Source organism: Thermobia domestica, chromosome 4 (genome assembly GCF_964235325.1).
Source record: "Thermobia domestica chromosome 4, izTheDome1.hap1.1, whole genome shotgun sequence".
Classification (NCBI taxonomy): domain Eukaryota; kingdom Metazoa; phylum Arthropoda; class Insecta; order Zygentoma; family Lepismatidae; genus Thermobia; species Thermobia domestica.
In genome coordinates, this window is record NC_137457.1 from 51,649,673 (window position 1) to 51,672,430 (window position 22,758).

At 33.7% G+C, this 22,758-nt stretch overlaps 1 long non-coding RNA gene across 1 annotated transcript in view; it reads left to right on the forward strand.

Moving 5' to 3' along the window:
- The first annotated feature begins 4,632 nt into the window (after window positions 1-4,632).
- Window positions 4,633-22,758, forward strand: part of LOC145682760 (uncharacterized) — a 780,074-nt gene continuing 761,948 nt past the window's right edge. The window contains exon 1 of the long non-coding RNA XR_014130953.1: window positions 4,633-4,720. This is a non-coding gene — a long non-coding RNA (uncharacterized LOC145682760). The remainder of the gene's footprint in view (window positions 4,721-22,758) is intronic.

Consider the following 22,758-nt stretch of genomic DNA (forward strand, 5'->3'; position numbering starts at 1 on the left):
GTACAAGTGCGGAGGTGAGTGCTCTCACAATGATGTCATTGCAGTTAGAGTGTCTAGGATGTCTAGCTGTGCTTTTTATGCAGGAGCTAACATGTATTCCTTTTTTGTCAACATGATTTTTGCACGCTTGTTATTTATGGGGTTCGCAAATATCTTCTCCCAATCTTAACGAATTCCTATTCTAAAAGATTCATCATTCAGGTGAAGGTCTAGAGGACGTGATGGCAAATCTTTGAGCCAAGCACCTGCGTCAATGGACGATGCAGCGATCAGTCTGGCCTTCTTTGCTGGGTTGTCGGAAGACAGTATTAAAAATGAAAAATTTGATTGTATGATACGTTTTTCCCATGTGGATTGTTTAGCCCTGAAACTGAAGTCGGATAAATCGGAGCCGACCAATAATGACCATGTGGACGAGCAATCTTGAACTTCAGAATCCCAGCGAAGATTGTTGTTCTGTTGGAGAAGTAATTTTATTAGACATGGAGAGCCGTAGAATGATGCCAAGAAGGCGGGAATAGCCAAATCTAAGCTCTTCGAATGAATAATCCATCAAGATTAACAGGGAGAAATCCCTGAAGCCATGTGCTACCATGTGCTGAAGGACACAATTTAGGATAGACTCCAAACCAGATTTTATAATGTTGTCATATCTTTCTAATAAATCCTTCTTCTTTCTTGAACATCGCAGGAAATATGATAATCTTGGGATGGAAAATGATGTTCTTATTAAGTAAAAGCAGAATGGGCAGGTATTGATGATAGATGTGAGAAATACATGTGTAACTGGTTAATCTTCTCAGTTAATAGAGTTCTCATTGTTTCAGCTGAGCGAGCAGCTCCAAGGAGGAAAGCGTTTGCTTGCGACATGAATTGGATACCTGGAGATACTTGGTTGTTTGACGAAAACATTGTGCCCTTTTGTTCATTTGTACTTTCAAGCAAGCTTATTTCAAATTTCTAGAACTTTAGTTGCAGACCAATTGTAGCTGCCTGTGTGTTGATCATTTTCAATGTATTTAATACAACAGCTGAATCAACAGCTATTGCAGCATCATCGAGGTACCAGATATTTAAGTCTGTCTTGATATTATAGAGTATAGGTTGCAATGTTACGGCAAATAATGCTGGACCTAAAGGATTACCTTGTTGAACTCCTCTTTCTAATAAGACAATATCTTTGCCATAATATAAATTCTAGCTTGCTGGCTTCACCATAGATTTTTTGTACATAGGAGTATATCGAAGGAAAACTTTCTTTGACGGTAGATAGCATTGTATACCTGTCGATTTCATTGAATGCATTTCTAAAATCTATTTTTAAGAAAGTTTTGGTATTTTGTTGATGGTATGAGTAATACATACGTGCTGCATGTGCTGCCGATTCAGCATCATGTTGAAAGCCTATTCCAAGTTGGTGTGGAGCAAGGAATTGGAATAGTGCTTGTTTTATCCTCCCACAGATAATCTTGGATGCTTCTCTGAATTTGAAGTATTTCTGATGCTGAGAAAGAGAATATATAAGTGGAAGGTCAGATGGAGGAAATAGATATCCAAGTGATAGCACATAGTGTTTATAAGGAAGTATGTAGAGGAGAACACCACGCCAACAGGTCTTCGGATCAATCAGTGAGACATAAAAAACTAATCAAGGAAGCAGAAAAGCAGCTCACGGGGGACACCATAATAAGGAGAACTAAAGGAGTATAAGAAGGGAGAAAGGGACTGAGAAAGAGTGAAAATTGAAGACAAGTTATCTACATTTGTGATACTGAGCTTAGAGACTGAGCCTAGTAGTAGAGATTGTAATGAACAGGTTTGAAGAGAAAGTATAAGGAGGAGGAAAATCTAATATCATTTTGAAGAAATGTAAATGATTGCCTTGGAATATTAAAATAGACTAAGCGTCATTTCGAGAAATTTGCTAAAACAATTAAGGACGGAAAAAAAAGGCTAGAAATGTAAATGAACGGAGAAATGAAAATCAACTTCATGGACATGATATTAGAGAAAATTGGAGGACAATTCGAGAAAATTAGGTACAGGAAAGAACCCAATGCTGAGATATACTTCATAAGAGGAGTGACGTAGACATAGGGACCGAGAAGAATTTTATACTATTCATGAGAAAGATGGTAAAAATATAGATAGCGACGAAGAAAGAAACAAAGAAAGCACACATAAAAATACCATGCCAGCTACTAAAGGGACACAGATACTGTAGAGAAACTTTAAAAAATAGAAAAGAGGAAGATGTGAAGAATGAAGAAAAGAATGGTTTGGAAATGAAAGTTTATGCGATAAAACGGAGGTACTGATAAATGTTGAAGAAGGAAGAGATCACAACTTATAGAAAAGAAGGAAAGACGATAATATAGTTACTGAGAAAAAGGGAAGACGAGAGAAAGGAAGACAAGATCAAAAGAGGAAGGAGTAATGAACCAAGTTAATTGTAACGAGTGCTAGATGAAGAACGTAGGGGAAAGAGGAAAGAGGTTAGAACAAAGGACTAGATGATGCTACACTAAAAATAAAAAAAAATGAAATTATTTTTTAAATTTTACGTCGCGCGGTTACGCAAGATAGGCTGAAGAAGACAGTAGTGATAAGAAATGAATCGAGTTGTGGAATGGATAATTGGAGGGAACGGGAGAACTCCGGGAAAACCGAACCACACGGCTCTTCTCCACAACAAAGTCCACTACGCGCAATCTTGGGTCAAACGAGGGACCCCCAAACACCAAAGCTGGATGCTCTATCACTGAGCTAAGACTACAAAGACTGAAGTACGCAATATATTAAAGAAGCGGGACATGATATAAATTGGGACTGAATAAAAGGATTATAGAGGGAAAAGAAATTTGATAAGGAAATGGAAAATAGCCTAGTATATTAAAAAATATGGGAAGAGAAAATAAATGAGAGAGATACTAAAAATAACCTTATTGTATTTACGGAAGAAGAAATGTCGTATTACTAGGGGTGTTTTATCTAAACTATTGATTCTTCAAAAACTGTATAGGACCTTGTTGCGTTTAGTCGAATAATAAACATTTTTGTTACAAAATATTGTTAATAAAATATCCATTTTAAATGACAATAAGAAAAATAGCTCTAAATGTTTTGACAGTTGTGCTGGAGTTATCTATCCCTGGAAGGTCTCATACTTTCCTTTGCATGGCGCTGGTTGTGCCTGTATGCTCCTCTGGAGTATGCAGGTAGCGAGCGAAGTATTGTTTCAAATAAATTAATTGGGTGTAGTTCGTTCTAAATTTTCTGCGACTTGATAATATGAGGAAGTTAACTAAAATTGTGTTAACTTAGTGGAAAGAAGGACTGAGATTTATCAATAGTATGGGTTAATGGAGATTCTGGCCAAATCTAACCACTAAGTTAGTATTCTTTTTAAATAAATGAGTGGTTTGTGCTGGTTCGTGTGGTAGATTTAAGTCTCCTTAGAACACTATTATACTTAGGTCATATCTTTAGACTTAACAGCTATTTAAGAGCTGAGGCTGCTTCTTGCTAACCTATTTGGCGTAACTAGTTAATTTTAACTACTAAAAGATGCACAAAAAACATATAGAAATTCATTGCTTTAAATATAGTATTTTATGTTTTTAAAAACCCTTACTATTCTTTGCTCTGGGGATTTTTTACTCCTTTCGTTCTTTGTCAAACAAAACCTTGAAGAAAGAGCTGAAAACTACTTGTTACCTACTGTTGAGATGTATTTATCAGATTTAAGTGAAGTCGAATACTATCTCAATTTCATATGTGTTTCTTGTTATTGAATTTCTTCGTATTACAATAAAGTGTGTTATCTCTTTTGGGAAATAGGTTGTTGTGAGTGCCACTATAACTGGTAACCTGCTATACCGCTTACAATCATACAAATTCACTGTTTCCGTTAATTTTCTGTTTTTTTTTCTGTATGTGTATGATAGTTTTGGATTTATCTCTTTAATAGCAGATAATTCAGTTCTGATGATTTCCGTTGGCATATAATTCTATATGTGTGATTATTCCCCAACAACCTTATTTACAGCAATTTTTATGCTCTTTCCTTTGGATAATAATGTATTTTGAGCTAGAATGTAAGGGATCCGAGCTTTTAAAATTTTTGTCACGCTATTTTTGGAGGATTGTGGTTTAGGCCCCATTTTACCAAGATTGTTGCACCAGCGCAAATCCGAATAGGATACAAATTTAGTATGCTATCTAGATGATCGTAATACAGAGGTTTATCAAGTTTTTAAAACTACCTTACTTAATGCAACCAAAACCTAATTATTCACTGGACTACTGGTTTTAAATCCTTGTTCGTGGGAGGAAAGAAACATGCCTAGGATGACTATGATTTTCTAAATCTTTGATCTGCATTTTAAGTTTTCTTAATACTGAATATAACATTTTGTGTTATCTGGATTTCTCGTTTACACAGAAGAGTTATCAACTATTTTTTTTTCTAATTAAACAAGATTTGCAAAGTAATCACAAAATATAATTTACATTGCAGAAATGTAAATTACAAAAAATGTAACAATAGATTTGAATGGTTGTTTTGTTTCGTATTTTCAAAATATTTCTGTGTGAACTGAGCTGTTAGTAATTTTCTTTTGTAACACCATTGAATGCCTTACAGAAACACGTTAGTTGCTTAGTTGGCACATAGATTGGAAGAAGCTTTTTATATTATTGCCAGCGTTTCGTGATTTTGGTAATGCAATTTTTGTATATCTTTTAATAGAAAACTCGAATATTATTAAAAATAATTATAGGTTCCTTTACGCCATCACTATTATTAGTTTATGTTGAAATTATGTAAAGTAATTATCCACTGAAACTGTTCCATATCAGGAAAATTTGATTAACATGCTTTACTGAATTTAGCTATTACTCTTTTAACTTTTGCCTAGGTTTACTTTATTCTTAGGATTTTATCCACACATTCTTTACTAGTCTGGAGGAAATCCATCAAAGCTAAAAATTTCGGTATGACTAATGTTTCTCGGTGCCTTTTACCTAATTTGAGGGTGCTGAATCTGAATCTGCCGGGTGTACAAATGTACACCTTGAGCGTTTCGAGTAATTCAAGATGGCGGCCAGAATGGCAGCTAAAATTGATAGGAATACTTTTGTATATTTTATCAAGATAGGTAGCAAATTATATGTTTTCGGGTTTGCAGATTCCAATAATAATGTAAAAAATGTTATGAAATCGATACAAATCTAGATATTCGATATGGCACCCAATATGGTGACCGTAAAATTGATAAGAATATTTTTAGAGTATTGTATGGACATGGGTATCAAATTATATGTTTTTTTTGTTGCAGATTTCAATAGTTACTTCAACAATCTTATGAAATGGATAGAAATCAATATATTCAATATGGAATATTCTGATTCGCGATCCTGGAGCTAGGTACATACTTAGAACAATATCTGATACACTGAAATTTTGGATTGAGTGTTGATGTTTTCTCCGTCAGCGCAACTCACCTTGTTTGCGCTCCAAACCTTTTTTTCTTACAGTTTGGGCTTCTCTATATTTATTTACAAAACCATTCCTTTCTGTGTGCAAAAAAAAAAAAAAAAAAATTAGGTTTGAAGAGTTTCCTATATTTTTTCCTGGACGTTTTCTTCTTAATCAAGAATTATGATGCTGGGCAAATTAATGCGAAATATGTACATTTACAATACAAAATGCTGATGTTTCTATGTTACTCCGCAACAAAATAATAAATATCACAGATCAGTCACTTGTCAGTCTTCGTCAGAAGAAGTATCCATGTTTTCGTCTTCTAGGTTCATAGTATTTTGACTTGTGAATATATTCTGGCATAGTTTAGAGGCTTCACAATTGCAGAAGTCAGTCCAGCTATTATGATTTGCCACACAGCCACAACGTCCTTTACACATGTTTTCAGAAGAACAGCCGCAATTCACCATCTTCAAGATGTCTTTCGGTGGCACCACAGTTGTCGGAGGTACATTAACTGGTTCCAATATTTTGTTCAACTCATTACGATACCACCCAAAATGTGTCGGATCCATGTCTGGTGGGTCTGGTTTATCTGCTTGTTTCCAAATACAAGGCTGGAAATGAGCTTTTTCTACATTTTCAGAGAATGCCTCCGTAGTTGGTGGTAAGCTCTTCATTTTCGGGATATGTACGGCAGATTTCTTTGACAATTTCTTCAGCAAGACATCTCTTCTGACATCAGACATTGTAAGGCCAGTTATTCTACCACCATAGCAAAAAGCTATAAACTCAGTTGCCTCCTGAACCACATCTTCAAGTAGTGATGTCTTATTTCCAAGCTTTTGAAGTTCCTTCCCACTTTGTATTACTTTCATTGCCTTCTGCTTTCCAATGCCATAAAGAGTAGGAACTGTATCGCAGCCAGAAAGATAATGAAGTGCTTGTAAGTTTGAAATAATGCCACAGTGTTTGGACACAGACAATCCAATGTCAATAACTCCTCTATGTCTTTGAGTTGAAATCATACACATGTTACAAGTAAGTTTTTGCGTGAGGTAGTGGTGCATCAGGAGGTGAAGAACATCCGTGTCTTCACTAATTACATTTATTGTAGAATTTCTGTCCAGCTGATTGGCTACCATCACTACTTGTGTGATAATTATGACATCAGCCAATAAGCTAAAAACCGCTGAAAAACATTAGACATACTGAAATTTTTGGTTTGGTCCAAAAGTAGGGTTTTTTCTCCACAATATACGCTTTACACTTTCCAGAAGTCATCTCACCATTGTTTCTCTCCTCAAAATTTAGTAAAAGAACGCTAATATACTTTAGAGTACCAAAGATTGGAAATCCTAAAATGTAAGTATGTCATACTGTAAAATATGTTTCAAGATATATTGAAAGATATTTACTAGCGTGATAAATTTACATAATTGTGTGAGAAGGGCTAACTGACGAAACACCGTTTCGTGCGAGAACTTAGGTTAAATATAAATTCTATTGCAGCGGCGGAAGGTTGCCAAGCGCTCTCGTTTATTCCTCAGAAAAAAAGGATATGTTTTTTTCATACTCATGTTCCGTAGATGTAGACAGCCTTGATTTTTTGATTGTTTTGATTTTTTGCTTGTTAGAAGGAATTGCTTTGATTTGTTTGTTAAACAATAATTGCTCTGAAGGACGCTGACTATTTGAACCTATAGCTTTCTGAATATTCATTCAGTGATTGTTCAAAAGATTATCAATAATAAATGGATCACTGGTAAGATTGCCACTTGATTCAATTTCAATGTTTTCTTCAATTACTCGTTCTTTAGTATGTTTCATGTTTAATTATCCTCCGTAATTTGCCGGTCTTATTTTCAGATTTTATTATATTTTGCCAATTTTAAAATATTTTTGTTTTCATATAGCTTATATAGTACCCAGTCATGTTACTTGGTAACTCTACTCTAGTGTATGATAAATTTGAAGATCTTAAATTCTTACTAGACACTTTTATTGATGTAGCTATCCAAGATTTGTTATTTGTTATTGGAATTGGGCGAAGTTCTCTAGGAAGTGCATCATTGAAGTAACGAGTGTATGCGTCCTGGAAAATGTTACAAGCTTATTCAAGATTTTTTGGCGTATATATCCTCCCAGCTTTCATGACTAGGTATAAAATTGAAATGGGAGATATTTGTTTCATTAAAAATTCTTGTGTATGCGGATTTGACTTTCGAGTGTTTTGATTAGCTTTTTGTACAATGAAAATAATGAAATGAAATAAGTGAGCTTCATGATCCGAGAGACCACTCTTTATGACTGTAACTGTGCTGTTTATATATATTTTTGTTATGAAGTAATTGATCGATTACGCTACGACTATGATAAGTTATTATTGTAGGTACATTGACCATTCGTGTTAAATTATAGTATTTAAGAATAGGTTGAGTTGATCATCGATATCAGTTACAAGGAAATTTACATTCAGACCACCTACTGTAACAGAATGTTTATTAGACTGAGCAAAAAAGTCCATAGTTAATTCAAGATTTTCAATAAAAATATTCAGATCGCTACGAGGAGTACTATAATGACATATAACAAACAGGTCATGAGTCTTATTGAAATAGGCTACATAATCATAAAGTAATTCGAAACAAAGGTATCTATACTGGTAAGAATGTGCTTTCTTGTTGAATTTATCTTCATTGCTGAAAGAAGAATAGAAGCAGGTACAACAAACAAATAAAACGATACATCCATGCTGGAAATAGAAAAGAGAAGAAAAAGGAGTTGAATGCCATTGTCTTTTAAAGTCAGTTATATTTTAACTGACGTAGCTCTCAACGTGTGCTCACGTTAGTTTGTAGACTGCCCACTAAACCTCTAATCGTAATATGGTCAGTTAGATTACAACATCGTTTATACTTTTCAGTTTTTAATGATATTATCCATAGTGCATAGACATTTCCTTTAAATAATTATAATTCAAGAAATCACTTGTATATGTGTATATATTTAACGAATAAATCAAAGACATAAGTTTGTTTTAATAATAACATTTTAAATGGGCGTCTAGACTGAACTTCGGTATATTATACATGAATGTTAAATACTAATTAAGCAAAACTTGTAATGGCAATACAACTCGTTTCATGTAGCTTACATGCTTTAAAGGACGTTGAACTTCAGAAGAAACAACCAAATAAGATTCAAACTGTGTAACTAACGACGATTTATTAGCTTTTCTTTTAAATGTGTGTGTTTCGAGTACAAATTGGAACTATTTAGCTTTTCCATTAAAAATAACTTACAGTATATACTTGTAAATTTGTAACTATAATGAAAATTCCGTACATTCCTGTGCCATTTAGAATAAGATTGATGTTATCATATAACGATAAAGTTAAATCTTCCTTATTGTTTTATCAAAAATGAGAAAACATTTTCAAATATCTCATTCAACACTTTCAAGTAATATCAATACGTAGTGGGTATGACGTAGTCGCTACCATACGCCTATTAATATATAGGTACTAACATCAAAATGAGAAGACGACCCTCTTGAAACAAGGTCGAATAGAAATTATTATACTGTTAACCGAGGATCATACCGGAATAATTAACCAGATTCCCAGCTTTTGTATTACGAATAATTTATATAGATACATAGTATTCATAAATAGTTATCGTTCATTTTATCATAATGTACTACAATCTTTACTTGACATAACAAAAAGCATACAGCCTTTATAAAAGAATATGGCTTCTTTTCTCAAACCCGTTACATATATATTTATTTAAATTAGACTATATTACATTCTAAAGAGCCTCTTTTGGACATGAACTATCTAGGTCGGAATTCAAGGGACTAATATTTAACCATGCATAACTTGTACAATAGAATAAAATTCAGAACTAAATTGAACGTCGACCTCAAAGATCAAATATTAAACCAGATGTGAAGGACGAAACATATTAAAATTCAGATTATATATTTGGTGTAGAGGTCTAAAGTGAAGTATTTGACTGTGACAATTTCCTATACGGCACAACATTATAAAATCTGTTTTCACATTAGCCAATGTTACATCGACTACTATATAACACAAAAGTTGTGACCGCACTTAAAATTACAAACGTTCCCTGGTTTCAAATGGTCTGCAGTTAGCCAAGAACAATTATAGTTGGTAGGGGTTACTGCGAGCAGGACACAGAACGATTTGAAACACCTTTTTTCTACTTATTTTAACCAGATGCTTGATTACAGTAAATTTTTATCCCTCTACTATTCGGGGTGCTTGTTTATAGTAAGACTTCTCGCATGTGAATATGTCCAAGTTTTATATAATGCATAATTTTTGAAGTCATGCATCATGAAGAATGCATAAAATGTTACGAAATTGTCAAACGTAGGATGTTTTCATTACAAATAAACGCTTTCGTATCCTACATACCTATATATATGTTTGCAAATGTGGGAGAAGAAAACCTTTTTAAGAATCAAAGATTGGGTCTTCATTACTGAGATGTTAATTTATGTTATAGAGAAGGAAAATGTCAAAAAATGTCCCAAGAATTTTTAAAAGGTCTAGAAAATACATTAAGATGCTAAATCCAATTGATCCTGCAGGAAAGGATTCTTTTTTGAGATAGTCTTTTGAGATTCAACTCGGGGTTCAAACATAATATAAATCACTTAAATAAGCACCCGATTAGTGAGAGGCGATATGAGTCACTTTCACTAAGCACTCCGAGTAGTAGGAGCCGCGGGATTCACTTTCAAGAAGCATACCTACTAGTTAGAAGCGAGGTGACTCACTTTAAATAAGCACTTCGAATAGTGTGAGAGTTAGAAAGTCACTTTAATCAAACATGCCGCTGAAATAAGTAAGGAAAGATTTTTCAAATCGGTTTGCAACCTTCTCGCAATAACGAATGCCAACTATGATTGTTCTTGGCTAACTGCAGACCATTTCAAACCAGAAAACGTTTGTAATTGTAAACACCATATTGGATCCACCATAATGATATTTAAAATTTTGACTTCAAATTTTGAATCAGCTGTCCGAAAGCCTTCCTCGGAGTATGGTTTCTTCTACATTAAATGATTGTTTTCTGTCTATGCTTCAAAATCTTCCCTAACGTTCAAAGGTTTACCGAGGGACCTTAAAACCCTTCCATGGCCGAAATTTAAGAATAATAAATGTCCATTCTTCTTCCATGTTGTACAAATCTGCAAAGTTTCATTCAAATCGGTGAGTTACACTTCCGTAAGTTTCCTTGTTAGAGACTCATTCAGTAGTGCAATAATGATGGCCACAAGAATTGTCTTACACAGTGCTAAGCCTGCATTATTACAAGAATATCTTCTAAATTTAGAATATACATACAAACTGTGAAATCAAAGTTGTCACAGTCATTTTCTAATGTGCATTTTTTGTACCGAGTTTTCATTTTTCAGTGTAATTAAGTTGTCACTTAAAGTGACAAATGTGGAATACATTTAAATTCATATGGTCGGTGCAAGAGCCTGATCAAAGCATATCCGAGAAGCTATTCCAGTGTCCCATATTGAACGTCTAAGTACTTAGCAAGAAGATGAAAAAATAACTACGCGTTACGATTCTCAGCATATCCTATTTATGTTTCTATATTTACATTTTTCTTTCGAAACAATTCAAATCTTGTGCTTTTCCTTTCTATCTACGAATCTGATATAAAAAGAGTCTCAATGTCGTGAGAATGTTTCTACGTCATCGTCACGCACAAAGTAAAGGAACTGTTTGAGTGGCGGGAGAGTTAATCAAAAAGGTGGATATATCCTTCTGAGCGTTTATGAAAAAATGCAGCGACCACTTGTCATCATAGCAAACTTCAAACTGCCTCTCGCCCGTTTGGGAACGAGTTGTCTCTTTCGCAGTAAAACGTGTTTTAAATACCCATTTCTAATCCGAAAAAGCTAAGTGGAGACCAAACTGAGAGACTCCTGGCTTAACGCGGTTGCCAGATTTAAGTATTAGTGTAAGAAATTAACTTCATGGAAATCTGTTAATTAGATATAAAAAATGTAGTTTCTTTTTACATACTTTCAAATTCTTGTAGACTTATTTCTACAAAACTGCGTGTATTTATCTACTTTGTGCTATTATTCTACACTGTAGATAACTGAAATATTGTAACGCTGTAGATAATGTTAATAGTGTGTGTGTGTGTGTGTGTGTTTGACATTAGATCATCCAGATATGTTATTGGTACCAGTATCATTTATATCTTGCAGGTGATGTTGGCACCATAATTCATTACATATAGTACGGTACAGCACGTGTTAAAAAAATGCCATAAATAGCTATATATGTATTTTCCCTCCGCAACTATGAATAAATGCATTTTAGTCTCACTCTCGTTTTTGTCTCTCTTCTAGTTTCTGTTTATGCATTTCGTTCCAATAAGTCGGTCTCCCAACACGGAGCCAACAAATACGCAAATACGCGTATAGGTAAATGTGTGTGACTGTGTGTGTGTGTGCATTAATATCTGTCTTACTGTTTTTTTCGTAAAAGAGAGAACGAGGAAAACAGCTGGACTTTTTGTGTTATCTATTCGCCGCTTCTCCATTTCTGCATGTGGTCATAACATTTCCACTTGGGTGTTCGAATATTTGTTTCGTAATTTTTTACTGCTGTGACACAGCCTGTCTTGCGTAATCTTGAAATGTCTGTCATGCTCGTAGTCGGATCCAGCTTCTTCTGTGTTGTGTATTCGGAACCGGAACTTGTACTCCAACTTGAGTCGGAACAGTTTGCGCATGCCGTACAGTGTTCCGTAAACCAGTGTGTGTGCGTGAGAGAGAGAGAGAGAGCTGGAAAGAAACCAGATGCTAGCCGTGAGCGTACCACTGCTCTACAATGTTTCAATAGTAGTTGAAATATGTGTTCATATTTCTACGTATGTTGTAGAATTTTGTAGTCTATGGTCTGCTGCTGCTGGTGCTGTCTTAAGTCCGAACCGGGAGTGGGAGTTGGAACTGTAATTTCTACTAAAATGCTCATGCGTAATCAAGTGTATATATGTGTGAACGAAAAATAGGCTATTGTATTTTATAATGGTTCTAAAATAGTCATCGTAACATCCCACTCTTTGCGTAGTCTGCTCTCGGGTACCGGTTCGGGTACTGGAACTTGACTCGGAGCTGGAGCATGAACCTGGAACAATTTGCGCCTGCGCAACCAAGTGTTCCGTAAACCTAGTTTGTGTATGTTTCCGCATTCCTATCCTTGTTGGTACCTGAATATGGTTTAACACCTTACCAGTTCTGACCAGAAACATTGTTGGGACATTTTCCGCTACAAATCAATTTTTAAGCCTGCAGGAACTCCGTTAAAAACCACCTGGGCCTTGTGGCCGAATTTTGGGAAGCTCCCAATAATTATAGAAAAATGTGAGAATATGTGTAAACCATGTGTATGCTCTGCGAATTAGCTGCCTTTTGATGGTCTAACACTTTAACTAAAGCGTATGGCGCATACCGCATCTATTGGTACTGCCCTGCATACGGGATGGAGAAACTAAGGTAAGAAGAAATAGGTGGTGAGATGTGCAAAGGAATAAACACACAAGTAAATGTGCACAGTGCTTGTTGGTACAGATATAGCCTTGGAACTTTCATTTGCGCAGTTGCGTCGACTCCCAGTAGCGTGCCTGTCACATGACACAAGTAAAGGAGAAGGTGTGTTGATATAAGGGGAGGTGTTGGTAGCAATTGGAGGAACGTGTATGCATATGTTCAAAACTTATACTTCAAGGAACGATGGGAACACAAACGAAGTTTGTGATATATGCATCTAACGGAGGCTAGCCTAAAACATATACACAGCACACGATCGTATCGGCATACAATTATTGTTTCTATCTGCACATGTAGTTCGAATTTCTGTTGCACCAGATAAAAACATTTGCGACTAGTGTCTGAAAGAAAGTTTATTCATTTGAACAAGACCTAAAACTAAAAAAAATGCTTAGAGGTATGCTATAATGGTTTTAGTTTGAAGCCTTATAAGTATATTTGCAAATCACAGATTCATACATAACTACATATGATGTAGAGTAATCTGTAAACGTCCTTTTTTTGACTTTGAAAGTACTTATACTCTATGTACATACTGTCGTTAAAGTAATGAATATTGTAATTAATCTAAGTACTCTCATTGAAGTACAAAGGTTCAATTGTAATTAAATTATTACGGCTTTTTTTTACCGGTACTTTAGAAACAATTACAGACATGTAATTATACTGTACCGGACTGTGGTCTCATTACTTCAGTGGCGCCTGTCTGCGTACGTAATAACGACCTACATATTTTTTGTCCACTTTTCTTTTATATGCGTTCCTCTGTAAAGCATGTTAAAGTGACAGGATGAATTATTTTTTTGATAAAGTTTTAAATATGAAATTGAACGAAACGGTCGGCTGTGTTTGTACTTCATGTTGATTAATTATTTCTTGTCTACTTTGTAACATTTTGAATGTCTAAACAGAGCTCGCCCATATATAAAGTGATAAGTTGAATGGATTTGTAATGAGGGTGTGAGATAGAACGAATCGGCAGACTTTGTAGTGCTTTGAATTATAGTGACAAATTTAAATAAAACAACGTTAGTTACTGAAAATAAATTATTTTGGGTTTAAATGAGAAAAGAATGTTAATTTAGTTTTGGGTAGGGTGGACATTTTAATATAAAGAAGTAATTAATAATGTAAAGAATTCACGCATGGTTCTTGAAGTGTATAATTAATGTCAACCGTTTGATTTTGATAGACTTTTTTGAAACGGAAACGGAATCCTTTAAAGATTATTTTTTTGGGAAAGAACAGGTAAACTGCAACGCGACAGGTTCAGGACGCGACAGGAAAATTAATTCAGAACGACAAGGGTTCTTTAAGAAAAGAGACCACCATTTGTTTAAGTGCCCGCAGGGGAGGTTGGGCGACACAGAGGATGTAATATATGAGTCACGGAGAGTGAGAGTAATAAAATCATTCTAGAATTTGGTAGAACTTTTTGGATTTATTTTCGTTGGTATACAAACTTTGATGCAAATCAAGTGGTTACATTTGAAGAAATAAAAGTGCACGATGCGTTTGAGTTGGTGAATTGTATTTTATAGAATTTAACAGAGAAGTAGAATTTATCTGTAAGTACTGGCTTTGTTTTTTTCTTGTTTTATGTTTGTTGTTTTTTTATATGAGAAGGGACATTGGAAATGAAATACACGTAAACACTTGTAATTGTTGGGAGTATAAGGGGGACGGAAGTGTTTGTTTTTTTATTGGGAATTGATTGCGGATTTTCCGGCATCGAAAACCATATGATTCGGTGTATTTTTATGGAATTATAAATTAACTAATGTATAGTGTAATGTAATATGGAGGCTACAGGGATTTAATATTGGTTATTGCACTTTGATTTGAACCAGGGCTCTCCCACGTGGAAAACCGTAAGCTAAATTTTTTGTTCGATGGAGTATTTACTTATTTGGCACTAAAATTGAACACAACCTGTGACGCTGCCGGGAATCGAATCAGGATCTACCGCGCCGAAGTGAAATTTCTCGAGTTACTACTCGCCAAATTTCACAAGTTTCGTGGATACGAGTTTCTTCTTTTTCTGGCATGAGAGCAAAGCAAAAACACTTATTCTGGCATGAGTCTTATATACTAGAATACAGAATTTTTATTGTTACAACATTAAACATTAACTTTTGCATTAAAGTGTTTTACTAACATTATGTTACTAACCGTTTTGTTAAACGAAGTTCCAGAAAACTTTTTCTTGCAGAAAATTACACTACATATTGTTTCTTCGGATAAACTAAAATGAAGAATGTTTATTGCTACAACACTATACAGATAAAATGTTGCACTAAAAAATTCTTTTACAAACATTTTGTTACTAACTGTTTTGTTAAACGAAGTTCCAGAAAACTTTTCTTGCAGGCAATTACACCACATATTGTTTCTAACATTACTGATAAACTAGAATGCAGAATGTTTATTGTTAGAACATTAAACATTAACTTTTGCACTAAAAGTGTTTTACTAACATTATGTTACGAACTCTTTTGTTAAAGGAAGTTCCAGGAAACTTTTCTTGCAGACAATTACACCACATATTGTTTCTAACGATTCTGATAAACTAGAATGCAAAATGTTTATTGTTAGAACATTAAACATTAACTTTTGCACTAAAAATTTTTATTAACATATCTTGTTACCAACTTTTTCTGTTAAACTAAATTCCAGAAACTTTTCTTGAGAAAATTACACTATATATTTTTTAACTTTTCTGATAAACTAAAAATAAATAAACTTATCGGTAACTTTTCTGTTACAACACTATACAAATAAATTTTGCACTAAAAATGTTTTACTAACATTTCGTTACAAACCTTTATTTTTTGTTGTTAAACTAAATTCCAGAAACTTTTCTTGCAGAAAATTGACATTACATTTTTTTTCTAACTTCTGAGAAACTAAAATGTAGAAACGTTTTGGTTACAATATACATTAACTATTGCACTAAAATTTTTATTAACATTTTTTTACCCACTTTTTCTGTTAAACTGAATTTCAGAAATATTTCTCTTGCAGGGGAATACACTACATATTGTTTCTTCGGATAAACTAAGATGCAGAAAATTTTCCTTTCATTGAAAATGTATTATAGAAACTTTTAAATAGTATGAATACAAACATTTACTTATATAGATAATAAACAAACTTTAAACTTAAATATGAAACTAAAATATCAAAAAGTAATCATAACAAGTGCACTTACAATTGGAATCCAATTTTGAACAATTGAGATAGTTAACATCTAAACCTCCACTGCTAAAGACTTAGAAATAATTGATTTGCTCAATTATAATTTATTATGATGTAACGTAGTCTTCACAGTAATAACTAGTTGGTTCATAAGTTAAAAATTTACTGATTTAAATGTGCAACTGATGGATGTAATTTAATAGTGGATGAACAAAATAAGTTCATAAAATGCTGAATAGCTTATATCACGTATTAGAACCTTGGAAAACAAAACATATGGCCAAAATACATATCAGTATGATTACTTTTCAGCTATATAGTCAAAACAATTATATATCGTTAAAATAATATTCAGGCATATCTTCAAAAAAATGTATCAATATACCACTAAATGTCTTCAAATACGTGTCTAACTACATTACTTGTGAATAGCGTGCACATTTTTAACTGGATATGTCAAATAAAATTATAGAAAATTTTAAAAATCTTTATCAAATATTTTAGATTAATAACTAATATGATTTCAATTGTCTCTCTAAATTCATGAATCTCTTATTTCCTTACACATTCTCCTTCTACAAATTTTCATCATGATTCTGTTTCACCCTTCTTCTGTAACTTAAAACATGCTCATATCACAATACTCTAAGGTTTCCATAGTCGTCTAGTTACACAAAACATTTCAACTATCTTCTAGTAATTAAAATAATATACCAATCAGTACAATATCAAATAATTAAAACTAACTGTATAAACAAAATGCTTTGCATCTTCATGTGTATAATAAAAAACGAAAATACAATTAATGTATGTGAGACTAAAAAACTATTAGGACGTAAAAGTAAATAATTTAAATCATCCACCGTCTGTGCTTCTAACGTTTTTCAGTGTTGCCAACTGATAGATCATTTTCCTATCGCTGTAGAAAAAAATGTAACGTTCAGCTTAAATATAAAAGTGTAACTTTCATATGTATTCAAATGATATCAATCATCTCCTGAACGAAGGTCTCCATTATTTTCTTCTACATGTTTCCATCAGCTGATCTCCATCCATTTGTACAGTTTCTGCTAAACGGCAGAATATATCTATACATTTTGTATTCGATTGTCTTCTATGTACATCGCTTCTTATCTCTAGAAAATCCAATGTATGTTATTTCTCGTCCATCTTCTATCTGTTCTAGGTATGTGACCCACCAGTTCCGTTTCTGCTTCATTGCAGAGTATGTCACATCCTACATAGCATAAGTTTGCGCTTCACTTGCACTAGACTTGCGGAACTTTAAAAAGTTTTCTGATCTCTAAGTTAGCAGCAAGCGAGCATCTGCAAGATTCTAACAATCTGTCAGTTACATACTAGTAGCCAACTTGCATTAAAAGTTGTGAATTGCTGATTTACACACAGTTGGGGCCATTTTCGTTTCGCTTGCTATTCTTCACTTCCTTCTTAGAAGTCTTACGATCATAGTACAGCCGGAAATTCCTCAATATCAAATATAAGAACACAATTATATTTCAAACAAAACAACTTAAATGCAATATGTTTTGTTAAAAATATTAAGCAGTCATTTCTTAGGGCTAAGTCTCGATTTTGTTTGAAGTATAGCAAATATAATTATAGTAATAATTATATAAATACAAAATAGATTGCAGCACACTTCCTAATGCATTTTTTTTTGTCACAGAAATCACAAACTTCCAAAAAGAAACTTATGAAACATTACTTAAAAATACGTTATTTTTACGTAGCATAAATGTCAAGTATACTGCGTAAAGCTTTCGTTATATCTAAAATGCAACCCATCCTAACTCTTAATAGAGCTAGTTACATCATGCAGACGGTGTGTAGGACAATTAAAGGGTATGCTTTATCCAGTGCTATCTTAAAACAAGCCATTTCTCATTTGCTTGTTTTTATACAGTAGATATTGTTACCGAATTAAAACTACTATCCTTATTGTAACAACAAGGCGTCTCAGTAACTCAGTCACGGTAATTCCTAATAGGTCGGTTAAGCCAATAGTTGTTATTATCTGAGCTGCCTCGTATCTGACGGCAAACACGGCGCTAGTGAACAGAAAAATTTGCGGACGACCTACAGAATTTCAAAGTTAGTAAATCTTGTCATAAACTTAAATACTATAATCAATATATAAGGCTAGTTCCAATAATAAGTACATTAATCACACTATTAGATGTCGTTGCCTGCACTGCCGAATAAACGTTTATCTCTTATATTCCGTAACAAAAAAGTGTCGCTACCTACCTTGATTAGATGACTACAAGTTGTCTCTGACGTACACTACCTGTTATTACATATATATCTCCTCTTACTAGTCACTTCTCATACAAAGTCGCTCGGCGAGAAACAAATATGATTTCTATATTTAAAAAGTGCCTTTAAACCATGCAATCATCGTGATTAATATTAGACAACTTATTCTCGGATCATTTTAGCACACTGCAGTACGCAGTATTAGTACTGTGTACTAATTTCATACACAGAATTTCAATAAAGAGAATTCTTCGTTAACTAATACCGTATCATGTTCTAATTAATTTTACATTATCCCCATCTAAAAATGCTTGATCTAAAAATCTATGAACTAATGCCCCAATAAAATAGTATGGTTATGTCTCATACGAAATGTCTTCCTTTCATCTGAAGAAACATTATGTCTGTTTCCGTCTACCACTATTATTCCTTCCCTTCATAAATTACTTATAAGTATTCGCTTTCATCCGTCTACTTTACGCTAAACCCTAGATATATAATACTAGCAAAACAAAATAATCTCACTGATAATGTTAGAATAAAAACGTCCCAGCCTGTATGTCACATACGCACGTAGAATTACATTCTTGGTGCTAATTCTTATTCTCCATACTGTCTAATATATTCCTATAAATTAATGGGTAGCTTGGGCGCTTTTCGTACACGTTGGCCCAAGTTCAATTCTCGGTGCTTCTTTCATATAAACCATAGTAATCGTTTTACTTTTTAAACTAGTTTCCCATCTTTCATAGCCAGGAAATGCAAGCCTAAGGCGTTAAAGTGAAATAACACATGCTCTATACCTACAAAAGGCGCTTGTCCGGTATTCAATTAATGAAACTGAAACGTGACTTTGAGCAAAATAACATTTTCAAATACTCTCCTCCCATTTACAACACAAAACTCCTATCTATTAATTTACGACCGCTGTAAATCACGAGGTGAATATACCGTATTTTAGTTTACGTAACAGTTTTAAACACGAATAAATCATCTTTGTGGCTAAGTGGTTAGCGTACGCGCCTTTGGCGTGGGGAATAAATTTCCTGCTGAAGCTCAAGGATTCTGATTCCACGTTAATCAGTAAGTCCATGTCTCACATAACTATGGTGCTAAAAAGGCACACTAAACTCCAAATCAAATACGATTATTTGTACCTTCAAGGAACAATAAGAAAAAATCTAAATTTTCTCATAAAATTATTACAAAAGTATCACATACCAAGCTTTATTCAGCTCCTGCATTTCACAAAGTTAACTTTTTTCCAGGTGCGCCTCAAAATGAAAAAAGTTGGGAACCACTGACATATGCTAACAAATATAAAAATATTATTCGTCATCAAAATTCAAACTTATGTTCAGTTCAATATTACTAAAGATAAAAACGAGCAAAATTCAAAGCAGGTGTAGGCTACCCAGTTCCTTTCCCCTACTGTAAATGTTAATACCACACACAAAAAATAATAAAAAATAATACTATATTACATAAGTAATCAGTTTCACCCATCATTTAATGGTCTTTTCATGTAGCACTAACTTCTTATATTCTGAAGATATGCTAGAATTCTATGAGCAAAAAATAATCGCATATTTATAATGAAATTTATCTGTCTGTGTGTCTATGCATCTATTCTTTTAATATGAAAATAATAACTACGCCTCGTCCTGACGGAGAGGTCCAAACAATCCAAAATTCCTTGCTATTTGTTTATTGTGTTTGGCTTTCGGCGCGGTAGATCCTGATTCGATTCCCGGCAGCGTCCAGGTTGTGTTCAATTTTAGTGCCAAATAAGTAAAAACTCCATCGAACAAAAAATTTAGCTTACGGTTTTCCACGTGGGAGAGCCCTGGTTCAAATCAAAGTGCAATAACCAATATTAAATCCCTGTAGCCTCCATATTACATTACACTATACATGAGTTAATTTATAATTCCATAAATATACACCGAATCATATGGTTTTCGATGCCGGAAAATCCGCAATCAATTCCCAATAAAAAACAAACACTTCCGTCCCCCTTATACTCCCAACAATTACAAGTGTTTACGTGTATTTCATTTCCAATGTCCCTTCTCATATGAAAAAAAATCAAACATAAAACAAGAAAAAAACAAAGCCAGTACTTATAGATAAATTCTTCTTCTCTGTTAACTTCTATAAAATACAATTCACCAACTCAAACGCATCGTGCACTTTTATTTCTTCAAATGTAACCACTTGATTTGCATCAAAGTTTGTATACCAACGAAAATAAATCCAAAAAGTTCTACCAAATTCTAGAATGATTTTATTACTCTCACTCTCCGTGACTCATATATTACATCCTCTGTGTCGCCCAACCTCCCCTGCGGGCACTTAAACAAATGGTGGTCTCTTTTCTTAAAGAACCCTTGTCGTTCTGAATTAATTTTCCTGTCGCGTCCTGAACATGTCGCGTTGTAGTTTACCTGTTCTTTTCCCAAAAAATTAATCTTTAAAGGATTCCGTTTCCGTTTCAAAAAAGTCTATCAAAATCAAATGGTTGACATTAATTATACACTTCAAGAACCATGCGTGAATTCTTTACATTATTAATTACTTCTTTATATTAAAATGTCTACCCTACCCAAAACTAAATTAACATTCTTTTCTCATTTAAACCCAAAATAATTTATTTTCAGTAACTAACGTTGTTTTATTTAAATTTGTCACTATAATTCAAAGCACTACAAAGTCTGCCGATTCGTTCTATCTCACACCCTCATTACAAATCCATTCAACTTATCACTTTATATATGGGCGAGCTCTGTTTAGACATTCAAAATGTTACAAAGTAGACAAGAAATAATTAATCAACATGAAGTACAAACACAGCCGACCGTTTCGTTCAATTTCATATTTAAACCTTTATCAAAAAATAATTCATCCTGTCACTTTAACATGCTTTACAAAGGAACGCATATAAAAGAAAAGTGGACAAAGAATATGTAGGTCGTTATTACGTACGCAGACAGGCGCCACTGAAGTAATGAGACCACAGTCCGGTACAGTATAATTACATGTCTGTAATTGTTTCTAAAGTACCGGTAAAAAAAAGCCGTAATAATTTAATTACAATTGAACCTTTGTACTTCAATGAGAGTACTTAGAGCAATTACAATATTCATTACTTCAACGACAGTATGTACATAGAGTATAAGCACTTTCAATGTCAAATAAAGGACGTTTACAGATTACTCTACTTATATGCATCTAACGGAGGCTAGCCTAAAACATATACACAGCACACGATCGTATCGGCATACAATTATTGTTTCTATCTGCACATGTAGTTCGAATTTCTGTTGCACCAGATAAAAACATTTGCGACTAGTGTCTGAAAGAAAGTTTATTCATTTGAACAAGACCTAAAACTAAATATATGCTTAGAGGTATGCTATAATGATTTTAGTTTGAAGCCTTACAAGTATATTTGCAAATCACAGATTCATACATAACTACATACGATGTGCCAACTTTCACACTATTTTATTTCCTTCTTTTGTCAAACAACTCATAAGTTTAAAGATAATAATATTCTAAATATTTATTTTAACCTTTAACAAATAAAAAGCTCACAAATGTAGCTTACCTATTGGCCCTATACGGATTTGTTCAATTAATTCAAATATGGAATTGGAAAGACTTAAGATATATGGGTTGGCAAGGGACAGGCAGCGACCGCAGCTTGCGATTGTTGCTGGGGACGATAGGGCTAATTACGTATTCTGTGAGTCTCAGTAGAATAGCAGTGTGCTTGTATCGAGCAAACGGTTATAAAGTAAAATACGTTAAGTCTAATTTCGATAGAGGACATATTATTAAATCTCAGCTCTATGGTGTGAGCGCGGTGAAAGTGGTAATTGTGTTGTCGTCAGTAACAACATTCAAGTGACTTTCAAAGTGATGAAACCCTACAAAATTTACGGGGAAATCACATCCTCGAAGTTCAAAGTGGTTTAACAAAAATCCATGTTGACATGTCCCACCTACAGCTGTGCGATATTTCGATATGTGGATTCATAGATATTTTTAATTATCAAAAACTTAAAATCCATGTATTAATTATTTCGTTATTTCAATATGTCGGTACTTTTCAGTATCACAATATTACGATTCTTTGATAATATTATTGCCTTAATATGTTCATGTTTAGCAGTAT